Consider the following 10,477-nt stretch of genomic DNA (forward strand, 5'->3'; position numbering starts at 1 on the left):
CCCTGCTGTGACAGCCAGCTGTGCCCGGGATCTGGGACAAAGGCCGCTCTTCATAGCTATAGAACGTATGCGCCAGGTAAGTCCTGATGGAGGGTGCCCAAGGACTCTGACATGGTCGGGGGCACACCCAGCTTCACTGGCGAGCACGAGACGGGATTCACAGGGAAGGCCTCCCAACAAATGGAACCTTGGAGCTGAACCTAGGGGCTGGCTTTTCCAAGCAGACCGGACGGAAAGGCATTCCAGGCGCAGGGAACAGCTCATGCAAAGGCATGGCGGCACACCTCGTTCAGGAAATGCCCAGCTGCCCAAGGCCCCCGCCCTGCTTCTGCAGCTGCACCAGGAAGCCATGTCCTTTATCGAACATTCTCTGGGGAGGGTGAAACAGGGCACCACGCTGCAAATAACCAGCAAACATGGTAACTGGCACAGATGGCAGGCCCCGAGGGCAGGAGCACACGGGGTGCAGGCCGCTCCTCAAAGCTTCCCTTTTTCCTTCAGCAAAGGCGCCTCCCCTGGGAATGCAGCGTGTTATGTATGCAATGTCTCAAAAGCGTGCTTCGCCCAGGATCCCACCCGTGTTCTGCAACCATTTGCCAAGAAGAGGAAGCGAGTTGTCACCCAGCTTCAGGTAGGGCTTCCCTCTGGGACATGTCCCTAACACTCCAGTGTTCGGTACGATGGTCGTGAGTGCTCACTGTAATGTGTTTCATACCTTCCGGTCTTTTCTATGTATGAAACAGAATGCAGTACAAGTTTGAATTGTATCCATGCCCAAGTGTGCAGGGCTGTTCTGAGAACGTGTTGGCTGAGAAGCCTCTATGCGATTGCCTGAGTTTGGCACCTGCACAGGGGCCCCTGGAAACCCGGGGCAGTGTGGGGTCTGGACTCTTGTCCGAGCTCCACTGGGTCCGTAGAAGATTCCAGTCATTTCCAGAACAGGACTGCGTGTAGCTAGGGAGGTAGGGGATGAATGCCCAGCCAACTTCCTGTCTGGGCTTGGGCACATCACTTCCCCTCACCGGGTCTGAATGTCCCCTCTGCACAGTGAGGGACTCTGACCAGCCTGTGTTCTGGGTTCGAACCCAGGCTTTGCAGCTGTAGCACAGTTACATGGAGACCTTCCCTACCTGTAACGTGGGACCGTACAGGGCTCGATGGCACGAGGCTCTTTAAGACACAGCCCCTGCAGGGAGCAAGCCCTCCGGAAGTAGTGTTTTTTAAGTTTTAGTTATTTATTTGTTTTTAACGTTTATTTATTTTTGAGAGACAGAGCATGAGCGAGGAAGGGGCAGAGACAGAGGGAGACACAGAATCCGAAGCAGGCTCCAGGCTCCAAGCTGTCAGCACAGAGCCTGACGTCAGGCTTGAACCCGCAAACGATGAGATCTTGACCTGAGCCGAAGTCAGATGCTTAACGGACTCAGCCACCCAGGCGCCCCTGGAAGTAGTAGTTTAAAAATAAATAAATAAATAAATAAATAAATAAACTCACCAGAACAAACAAAAAGCCTCAGTGGAAACAGGGCGAGATCGGAGGCTGGGAGAGCTGTGCTCAGGGTCAGGACTCACCCCTCACTGGCCTAAAGCTTCTGGAGCTCTTCCATCCCTGGGTCTCACTCTGCGCCTGTGTAAAATGGGAACCACGGGGCCCCTTGGAGAGGAGAAAGACTGAGAAAATTCTCGCAAAGGAGAGCATGTTGTGAAGGCCAGGGTCAGTAACCAGAGCTCTAGTCCCCAGGACCCCTCCCTAGGAGAGAAATCTCAAGCCAAGGCCTGGGGGGCTCTGCCTGGGGCCTCACCCAGGGCAGCCCTAATGTCAGCACCGGCCCCAGCGCCGCCGGCTCCCGCTCAGAGTTAGGGGCCTGGGCTGGATCAAAGGCGGAGAGAATTAGCATCACAGAGAGCCCGGGGGAGGGGAGGCCAGGATTAATTTATCTCCTCTTCCTGCTGCTCCTTCTGCAGCCCCTGGGGTTGGGGGAAGGGTAACAGTCCACCCCCAAGCCCCTAGCACACCCCTGTGGCCCAGTTCCTATAGAAGGAGGCAGAGCGGGGCAATGGTTTGGGCGGGACCTGCCCAGCACACACATTCTGGAGCCGTGGGCTTGAACAGGCCACAGTGAAGATGCCTGGGCCAGAGGGCCGCCCGCAGAGGCCAGAGGCGAGGGGGGTGCAACGTGGGTTCACAGAGCCCACCAGGTCATTTGGGGGACACAGGTGTGTATGGACCTCACACGTGTACGTGCAGGTGGCGGGAGATGTACCGAGTGTGCGAGGGACACTCCCATGTATATCTGTCAGGCAGTGTGGCCACTGGGTACCTGGGTGTGAGTGTGTATATCCTTGAGGCCCGAGGGCCACTCGTGCCGTGTGTGTGTGTGTGTGTGTGTGTGTGCGTGTGTGTGTAGGAGGGTGGGCATGATGCCTGCACATGTGTGTGTCTGTGCCTCGATGACGGTGACACTCATGCAGGAGTATGGGTGACTACGGGGTCCAGGGTGTGGACATACGGACAGGCACATGTGTAGACAGAGGAGCTGCTTGTGGACGTTGAAGTGAGCAGCAAGGGAAAGTGTGAGGGTTCCCCCACAGGGAAACCTCCAGAAGGGGTCCAGCCTTCAGTCTTGCGGGAACTGCTGCCAGGCTCCGAGGCTCTCTCTCCACTCCTCAGGTGTCACCTCTCCTCCCCCGGAGGGACTCCCAGTGGCTTACCCTTCCCGTGCCTCAGTTTCCTTGTGTGAAATGAGTGTGCTCACAGCGCGGTGGTGAGGATTAAATTAGTTAATACAATGGAAGCATTTAACACAGCTCCTGGCACACAGTGAATGCTCTTAAAGGATTCGTGAGTCCAGTCAGTGCTACCTGGAGGGGCATAGTGGGACTGAACCGGGCCGGCCAGAGGAACGGGGTCAGCCCACAGCCTGCGGGCCACTGTCTTTGCAGAGGCCTGCAAGGGAGATTGGTCTGACGCCAGCAGAGCGGGGCAGCCTTTGGCAATGGCGGGAAAGTGGAGCATGTGGTGATGGAAGAATCACGAGGCACACCACCTGAGCCAACTTGGCAGGCTTGGCATTCACTGGCGGGGCACGTGGAGTTCGTCCCACCCGTCCCCTTCCGGCTTCCCCCGCCAGGGCCCTCCCACCCACTTCCTACCCCAGGAGTGCCTGGCATCATGCTACCCCCAGCCCTGTTTCCTCTTTCAAGTGGCTCCAAAGGTCCACTCTTCATGCCCATTCCGCAGATGGGGAGACTACGGCTCTGAGAAATGGAGGGACGCAGTCAAGAGGCGTAGCTGGATTCAGAAACCTAGGACTCTGAGGACTCAGTAGCTTATAAAGAAGCAAAATGCTAATTGGACCCCGAGGGCAGAACTGGTTCTCAGCTCTGTAGGGTCTGTGCTGGCTTTCGGAGCCCCCAAAACAGTGTCCTCAGCTCCCCCCGGAATCACGGACTGGACCACTAATACAACCGTCCCTGTATTCACCGTATTTGCCCTACCCATCTACCTGAGCACAGGAGAACGTCTAGCCTGACCCCTAAGTGAATCCCTAATACACCTCTTCCACCTCTATGCTTTGGCTCCTGTGTTCTGCCTTATCCATCATCACCCAAACCAAGGCCCATTGCAAATGCCACTTCTTCTATGAAGACTTCTCTGAGTGCCTGCCCATTAGTGGTCTCTCTCGGCCCCCTGCCTCTAGGGACCTACAGACATTCCTTTCTTTGGCACTAACTGCTTTACCTGCTGGAAGGTCCTAGACAACCAACCAGGAGCTTCTCCGTCCACACCCACCCTCGCCCCACATGACAGCTCAAGAATGAATGTCCATGGGCTGGGGTGCATGGTGGGCACATGTGCGCATGCACACACACACACACACACACCATAAGCCCCTCCAAGCCCTTCTATCCTGGCCATTTAACATAGTATTCCACAGCTTAGGCCCTGGACCCAACTTTCCTACATTCAAATCTCAGCTCTNCCTCTAAGCCCTTCTACCCTGGCCATTTAACATAGTGTTCCACAGCTTAGGCCCTGGACCCAACTTTCCTACATTCAAATCTCAGCTCTCCCATGCGCTGTGTGGCCTTGGGCTTGTTACCTAACCTTTCTGTGCTTTAGATTGCTCATCTGTCACTGGGAAGAATAGTTCTAATGCCACATGGCTGTGGTGAGAAGGACACGAGGTAGCACATGTAAATTCTTAGAACAATACCCCGTACATAGTGATTGCTGTATGTTTGCCATTGTTGTTAATATTTATACTGTTACAACCAGGAGGACACACAGAGGCACTGGACACAATCTCTGTCCCCCAGAGGATGGGAGTCCAGATAGGAACAGGAAAGGGGATTTGCATTTCTAATCTCATGTAATGGTCAAACCACCTTGGAAGTAGTTATCACCAGCCCCACTTTACAGATAAGGAAACTGAGGCTCCTAAAGGTAGTATGAGATTCCCTTAGGGCTCACAGCCGTAAGTGGCTGGGCTGGGATTCAGGGCCAGGTCGCCGGGGCTCCAAAGTCCATGCTCTTTCAGCAAGCCCGCTGCCTCTCAGTCTGGCAGCGAGATAAGCCGAGTACACAAATAGCTGTAATCCAAGGTAGAAAGTGGTAAGTGCCAAACAGGGACCGATAAAGGCTCGGGGAGGGCGGGCGCCTGCCTGCCTCCAGAGGGGAAGGGGCGGAGGGCAGGGCAGGCTTTTGAGAGCGGGTGACATCTGAGCACAGCCTCAAAGGTGGACAGGCTGAGCAGGAAGACTTTCCAGTCGGAGGGGCCGGTGTTCGCAAAGACATGGGTCTCTTCTCCCGCAGTACCTAGCGTGGCGCCTGATGTGTCACAGAGGCCCAATAAATACTTGTGGAAGGGAGGGAGGAGAGGCAGAGAGAGAGGGTGAGTATACCCTGACCCCACTTGGCCCAGGAACTTCCCCTCTCACAGGGAGACAGAAGTCAATTCCTCCTGCCCTCGGAAGGGCTTCACGGGGCCAAGGGCCCCGTGTCCTAGGATAGCCCAGAGAAGTAGCTCAACACTTTTAGGCTGCAGTTCCAGATACTTATAGATGCTTTGCTTTATACCAGGAAGAACTTGCCAGCATGTAAAGCTGGACTGGGCTTCTCTGTGGGGCAGGGCAGCGATGGGTCGGAGCCGGCGGTGACTGGCTCACAAGACCCGATTGCTAAATTTTCCGGAACTCTGCGAGCTGCTTGCTGTGAAGTCAGCACCCTGAAAGCTGGCCATGGTGTAAGTATTTACACCATGGAAATCGGCAAATGCCATCCAGCTGGAGAGTCAGATGTGAAACTCTCACCTAGCACACCACTGAGCAGTGCCTACCATGTGAGGGAGCAAGCTCCCCATTCCCAGAAGGATGCAAGCGGAAGAGAGTCGCCTCCTGAGATGAATAAGACCGACGGGTTCTGGCTTAGGTGACCTCAGAAGTCCCTCTGTGGCCCCGAGAGCCTATGGAAAGTCAGGTTTGAGAAAAAATTAATCCGAGTAATTATTCATGCTAGGAAATCATTAACCAATTGACTCAGAGGCTAGGAGTAGGGCAGGAACCAGAGGAAATGTGCAAAGTGCCGCACGCTTGCCGATTTCATAGGTAGGAAGCCTTGTCCCACATCATGTAGGGAGTTAGGGACAACCCTGGGACCAGAAATATGTCACCAGGGTCCCTTCCAGAGCATACATGCCAGGCTGGGGGGGACGGGGACATCTTTGGTGTCTCTCTCTGGGACATGTTTGGTGTCTCTTCTCATGGACCACATCTGTTTTGTTCACTGTTGGATCCCCAGTGCCTAGTTTTGTGCCTGGCATGCTGTAGGTATTCAATAAACGCTCGTTGAATCAATCAGGGTGGCCGGGATCCCTTCTCGTGGCAGCATTTGGAGAACTGGGAATGTGCCGTCCTCTGAGACCATTACTACTCATGCTTAGTGATGTGGAATGCCAGGGTTCGCACACCAGTTCCGCCCCTTCTCGTGTGACTCTGGCCAGACCACTGGGCCTCCTGAACCCTCGGGTTTTCCCTGCCAAGTGGCTTGTGCAGTCTCTGCCTGCCTCTCGAGGCTGCTGTGACACTCAGGTAAGACAAAAAGTGTTCTTTAGAAACTCTAAAGTGTCGTCCCTGTAGGAAGAAAAGGGAATGCTCAGGAAGCTGGCTTTGATGGCCAGGCCGAGCCCAGGGGCTCCCAATGGACACTGGAGAGTGGCTGAGGCTTGGTGTGATCTGGATCAGGCCAGCTCTTTGGGGGAGCGGGGGTGGGGGCTGTCGCAAAACGGAACTCAAGGTTCTGAAGGGGCAAGGAGCGGAAGCTGACGTGAAGACTGCCAGGGAGAGTTTGTCCCCTGGAGCAGAGGCAGCAGGCAAACCAGTAATTTTAAAAGGCCTTTTTCTGTCTGCAGAGCAGTTTCTTGCCCCCCAACCTCATCCCACCCCCTCCCAGCCCCCAACCCTTCCCTACTGCAAACTGCCTTAATGAGTGAGCTTGGACTGCTACTTGCCAAGTCAGGTGGGGGTGGGGTGGAAAATCCTAGTATATTCTGAAATCAAACCCGTATTCCAAACGATTCCATAGAGAAAGGATTTCTGCCACTCTCTTAGACAGGCGTCCGAAGCCACCCCCCGCCCCTGCCTCGTAGAGTGGGGGGACGAGGGGGGGAGGTCCCTTGCTCACTCCGGGCTGGGGGTGGATGAGGAAGGAAAGCAGGGGGTGGCGGTGCCCCACAGCCCTCCCAAGTGGCATCTGATTTTCGCAAGGAGGGTGACGGCAGCGGGAGATGCAGAGCTGGGGCCAGGGAGGCAGGTGGAGAGGGTGCCCATGGAGGGGATGAAACGTCAGCCTGGGCCCCCACGGGAAAGCAAAATAGAAAGGGCCTGTGTCAGCAGCCAGGCCCCTGGCGGCCGGGCTCTCGGCTCCATTCTGTTCGGCGGGATTCTAGTTGGCACCAGCTGCAGTCAGGAACAATGCCTGGATTTCTTTCTTTCTTCTTCTTTAAAAAAAAAAAAATTTAATAGAGGGGAGAGAAGAACTGGAGCCACTCACTGAACAGCTCAGCATCATGGAGGCGTCTGGGACCGCGTGTCCTTGAAAAACGGCACAGACGCAGGGACCCCACAGCTGGCTACAAAGTGCATGAAGGCACATCACATTGGGAGCCTGCGGTCCCACCCTGCTGCTGCCTTCCTCTTGCTGCGTGACCTTGGGCAGGTCCATGCCTCACTCTGGTCTATTACCCTGGCAGTGCCTGCCTTCCAGACCCAACTCAATGCCAACTCTTCTTCTTCCAGACTTTTGGAGTGGTATTTGATGTGAGCAGTTCTTCCTGATAGCCTGTGAGCTCTTGGAGGGATGGGTCTCGTTCATCCTTATGTGCCCCTTGCATCTCCCAATGCACTTGACCGCCTGTCAGTCAGTCACTGAGACGCTATGCTGGGTGAGGGGATAGAGCGGTGAGCCATGCTATGGCCTGAAGCCTCAGCCAGAGGTTGGAGGGGGCTAGGAGGAGATGGGTACACATCAAAATAATTTCCCTGCCTAGCGAGGTGTCACGTGGGGCAAATAAAACTCCCTGTGCCTCAGCTTCCTCATCTGTAGAATGGAGAAGCCCCTACCACTAACACAAACCAGCTTACAGGAAGATAAAAGGAGTTCGTGTGCATGAGATACTCAGTGCCTGGCACACAGTAAGCGCTTAATAAGTAATCACTCTGATGGTAATGGCGATGCCGGAGGCAGGGGAAGCAGCATAAGGGGGCTGAGACCAGGCCGACAGCACATTGGCTGGAGTTATCAGGGCAGGCCTCTGAGCATGTGGCTGTAGATGTGGCCTCGAAGGCTGATAGGGGTGTTTCCCAGGAACAGAAAGAGTACAAGGAGGTAAGGGTGTGTATAGAACGCTGGCAATTCTGGAAGCCACGCAGCATGGCTACACCTGCTATCCAGGTGAGGAGGGGGGATGCTGAGGTTCTGAGATCTTCTCCCACCCCCTCCAGTGCCAGAGAGGGGGGACCCTTCCCTCAGGGTGCAGGAGCTGTCAGGATAGAGGCAGAAGGCCTGATCCTCCTCTGGTGGCTCGTTCCAGCCGCCCCAGCGGTGCTAGATCTCCTAACTCCCAGATGCCTCTCTGGCAGCGCCGGAGCAGAGGAGAGAGCACTGGATCAGGACACCTGTTTCTTGCCCCAGCTCTGATGCTTCCCAGCTGTGTAGCCATGGGAAAGCCACCACCTCCTTTCGGGGCTCAGTTTAGCCATTGGAACAAGGGTCATTGTGAGGCTCAGAAGATGAGAGGTACCTTGTGAAGCAAAGCATTCATGTCGTTATACCTATACACAGTTCTAGACCGGACAGTTCCCTCTGCGTGCGTTTTCCTTTCCCTACCTGGCTGGACGAGACCCTCCGAGAGCACTCCCCAGAGCAGGGCCCCTCTCAAACCCTAACGTGCACTGTGGCTTTGCCCAAGGGCCAGAGGCTCAATCAGAGGGAGAAGTGGCGTCGGACATCCCCTGGGTCCCATATTCTCTTACTTGACAGATGTGGAAACAGAAGCACAGAGTCTATGATGTGCTCAAGACACACAAGTCGGGCAGTGGTGGGCTGGGAGTGAAGGTGGCCCAGCTTCCAAAGGAGGCTCTCAGTCGACTCTCCAGGGCCTCCCATCAGAGGAAGGGGGAGGGGCTGAGCCGGGTCTGCAACCATGGGGCAGAGGTCCATGACGGGAACTGGGAAGACAGCATTCCTGGTGGAAGGGCCTGGGAGAGCCAAGGCCAGGGGGCTGGGCAGGTGCTGCAGCAGAGAATGGAGTAGGTCGTCTGACTGAAAGCCTGGGGGATCTGATGTGCTAAAGGACACATCCACTCTCTGCTGGACCCAACCCCCCACCTCTAGAAACATAGCTGCTTCACAGCCGGGCAGGGACCAAACACCTCCTGGATCCAGGTGTGAAGACTAAATCTATTCCCCGTTACCCCACTACCATTGGAGGGGACCCAGCCATTCCCTGGCAGGTGAGTAGGAATCCTTACTCCACCCCAGAGTACTCACAAGGTCACTGTGTCTGCACCTTTGCCTGCTGATGAATGTAGGCAAGTCCCCATTCTCAACCCTGAGGTCCAGCCCCCCTCACTGAATAACCGTGAGACCTTAAGCAGGTCACTTAGCCTCTCTGAGCCTTTGTCCTCCATGGGATAGTATGCTTTCCTGGCTTGTGGAGAGAATAGGAGGAGGACATATTTCCAAAGTGCCTGGCAAACAGTAAGGACTCAACAAATGTGACACTCCTCTTGCCCTTTTAGTCCCTGGGCTTCCTTTTGGGGAGTGAGGGGTGAATTGTGGAGACAGAAGGCAGTCCTGGAGAGGTAGGTGTGTCAATCCTTTGCTCTCCCAGCCCACCGAGGGCCCCTGGCCCAGGAGGTCATACTCACTGCACCCTATACAGGTCCTCTGCTCCCCCCAGGACCTAAAGCCTCTTACCACTGCCTTCCTTCTGGCCCCTTCCTGGCTCCCCAACTCCGCTAGGCCCAGGCCTAAGCAATGGCCTTCTTTCCCGCTGATGGTTCCCGGAAGGTGAGGCAATTAACAAAACCTAAGTCTACTCTGAAGATGGGTTTGGGCAGGACCCTGCATGGGTGCCCACGGGCTGGTATCATGCAGCCCGCACCCTCCTAATGGGCACTGAGCTGCCTCTGAAGCCACATGATTTCTGGGCCCTGCATTGGCACAGTGGGATCAACTTTCCAGTACTCAGTGGCTGGGAAGTGAAGGCACTTTCCTCTCTGCTGCACCCCCAGATCTCTAGGCACACAGAAGCCGGGGCCAGGAAGGTGGAGGCGCCTCATCCCCAAAGAGGCCTGACCATTGCCATGAGACCTTATCCTTGGCTTACAGAAGCCCAGAGAGGGCTAGCAACTTGCCCACGGACACACAGAGAGTCTATGGCTGAGGACACAAAGCTGGGCTGAGAGATCAGCAAGAAACTTTGTTGACAAGAGCCTGAGTTTGAATCCTGATTGACCTGGAGCAAGGTAAAGTGCAATTTTCTCCGAAGGGGAGAATAGCAATAGCATCAAACTCAAGGCAGTGTGAGATTCAATAAGCCAGTGCTAAGAGGCCCTCACCACTGTACCCAGCACACAGTAGGCACTAAATAAGTCGTAGCTTCTTGTCAGACCCAACAAGGATCCAACCTGCCTTATTATTTCCCTGAAAGCTGAATAGAGGCAGCAGGGGCCCGAGTCCCAAAGACTGGAGCCCAGGATCCCCAGGGGTCTAGGCAGACCCAGGGCCCAGGTGAGATTTCTCAGACTTGCTGCCAGCAAGTGTCAGGCCTGAGCAGCTAGGAAGAGCTGAAATTACCCTTGGCTCCCTGCTACAAAGAGTTGAGCCTGCTTTGTGTACTGGGCTTGGTTCCTCTTGCCCTCTGCAGTAGCATGCTAGTTTTCAGATGTAAAGGAGACTGGGGGTGGGTGGGTG

General features: G+C 55.3%; 1 long non-coding RNA gene across 1 annotated transcript in view; it reads right to left on the minus strand.

The window, feature by feature from the left end:
- Positions 1-1,256: 1,256 nt before the first annotated feature.
- LOC144217033 (uncharacterized) overlaps positions 1,257-10,477 on the minus strand; it is a 10,509-nt gene continuing 1,288 nt past the window's right edge. Inside the window, exons 2-3 of the long non-coding RNA XR_013330821.1 lie at positions 5,340-5,465; positions 1,257-1,441 (exon numbers count right to left, since the gene is read on the minus strand). This is a non-coding gene — a long non-coding RNA (uncharacterized LOC144217033). The remainder of the gene's footprint in view (positions 1,442-5,339; positions 5,466-10,477) is intronic.

This window comes from Crocuta crocuta, unplaced genomic scaffold (assembly GCF_008692635.1).
Source record: "Crocuta crocuta isolate KB4526 unplaced genomic scaffold, BGI_CrCroc_1.0 scaffold28, whole genome shotgun sequence".
Taxonomy (NCBI): Eukaryota; Metazoa; Chordata; class Mammalia; order Carnivora; family Hyaenidae; genus Crocuta; species Crocuta crocuta.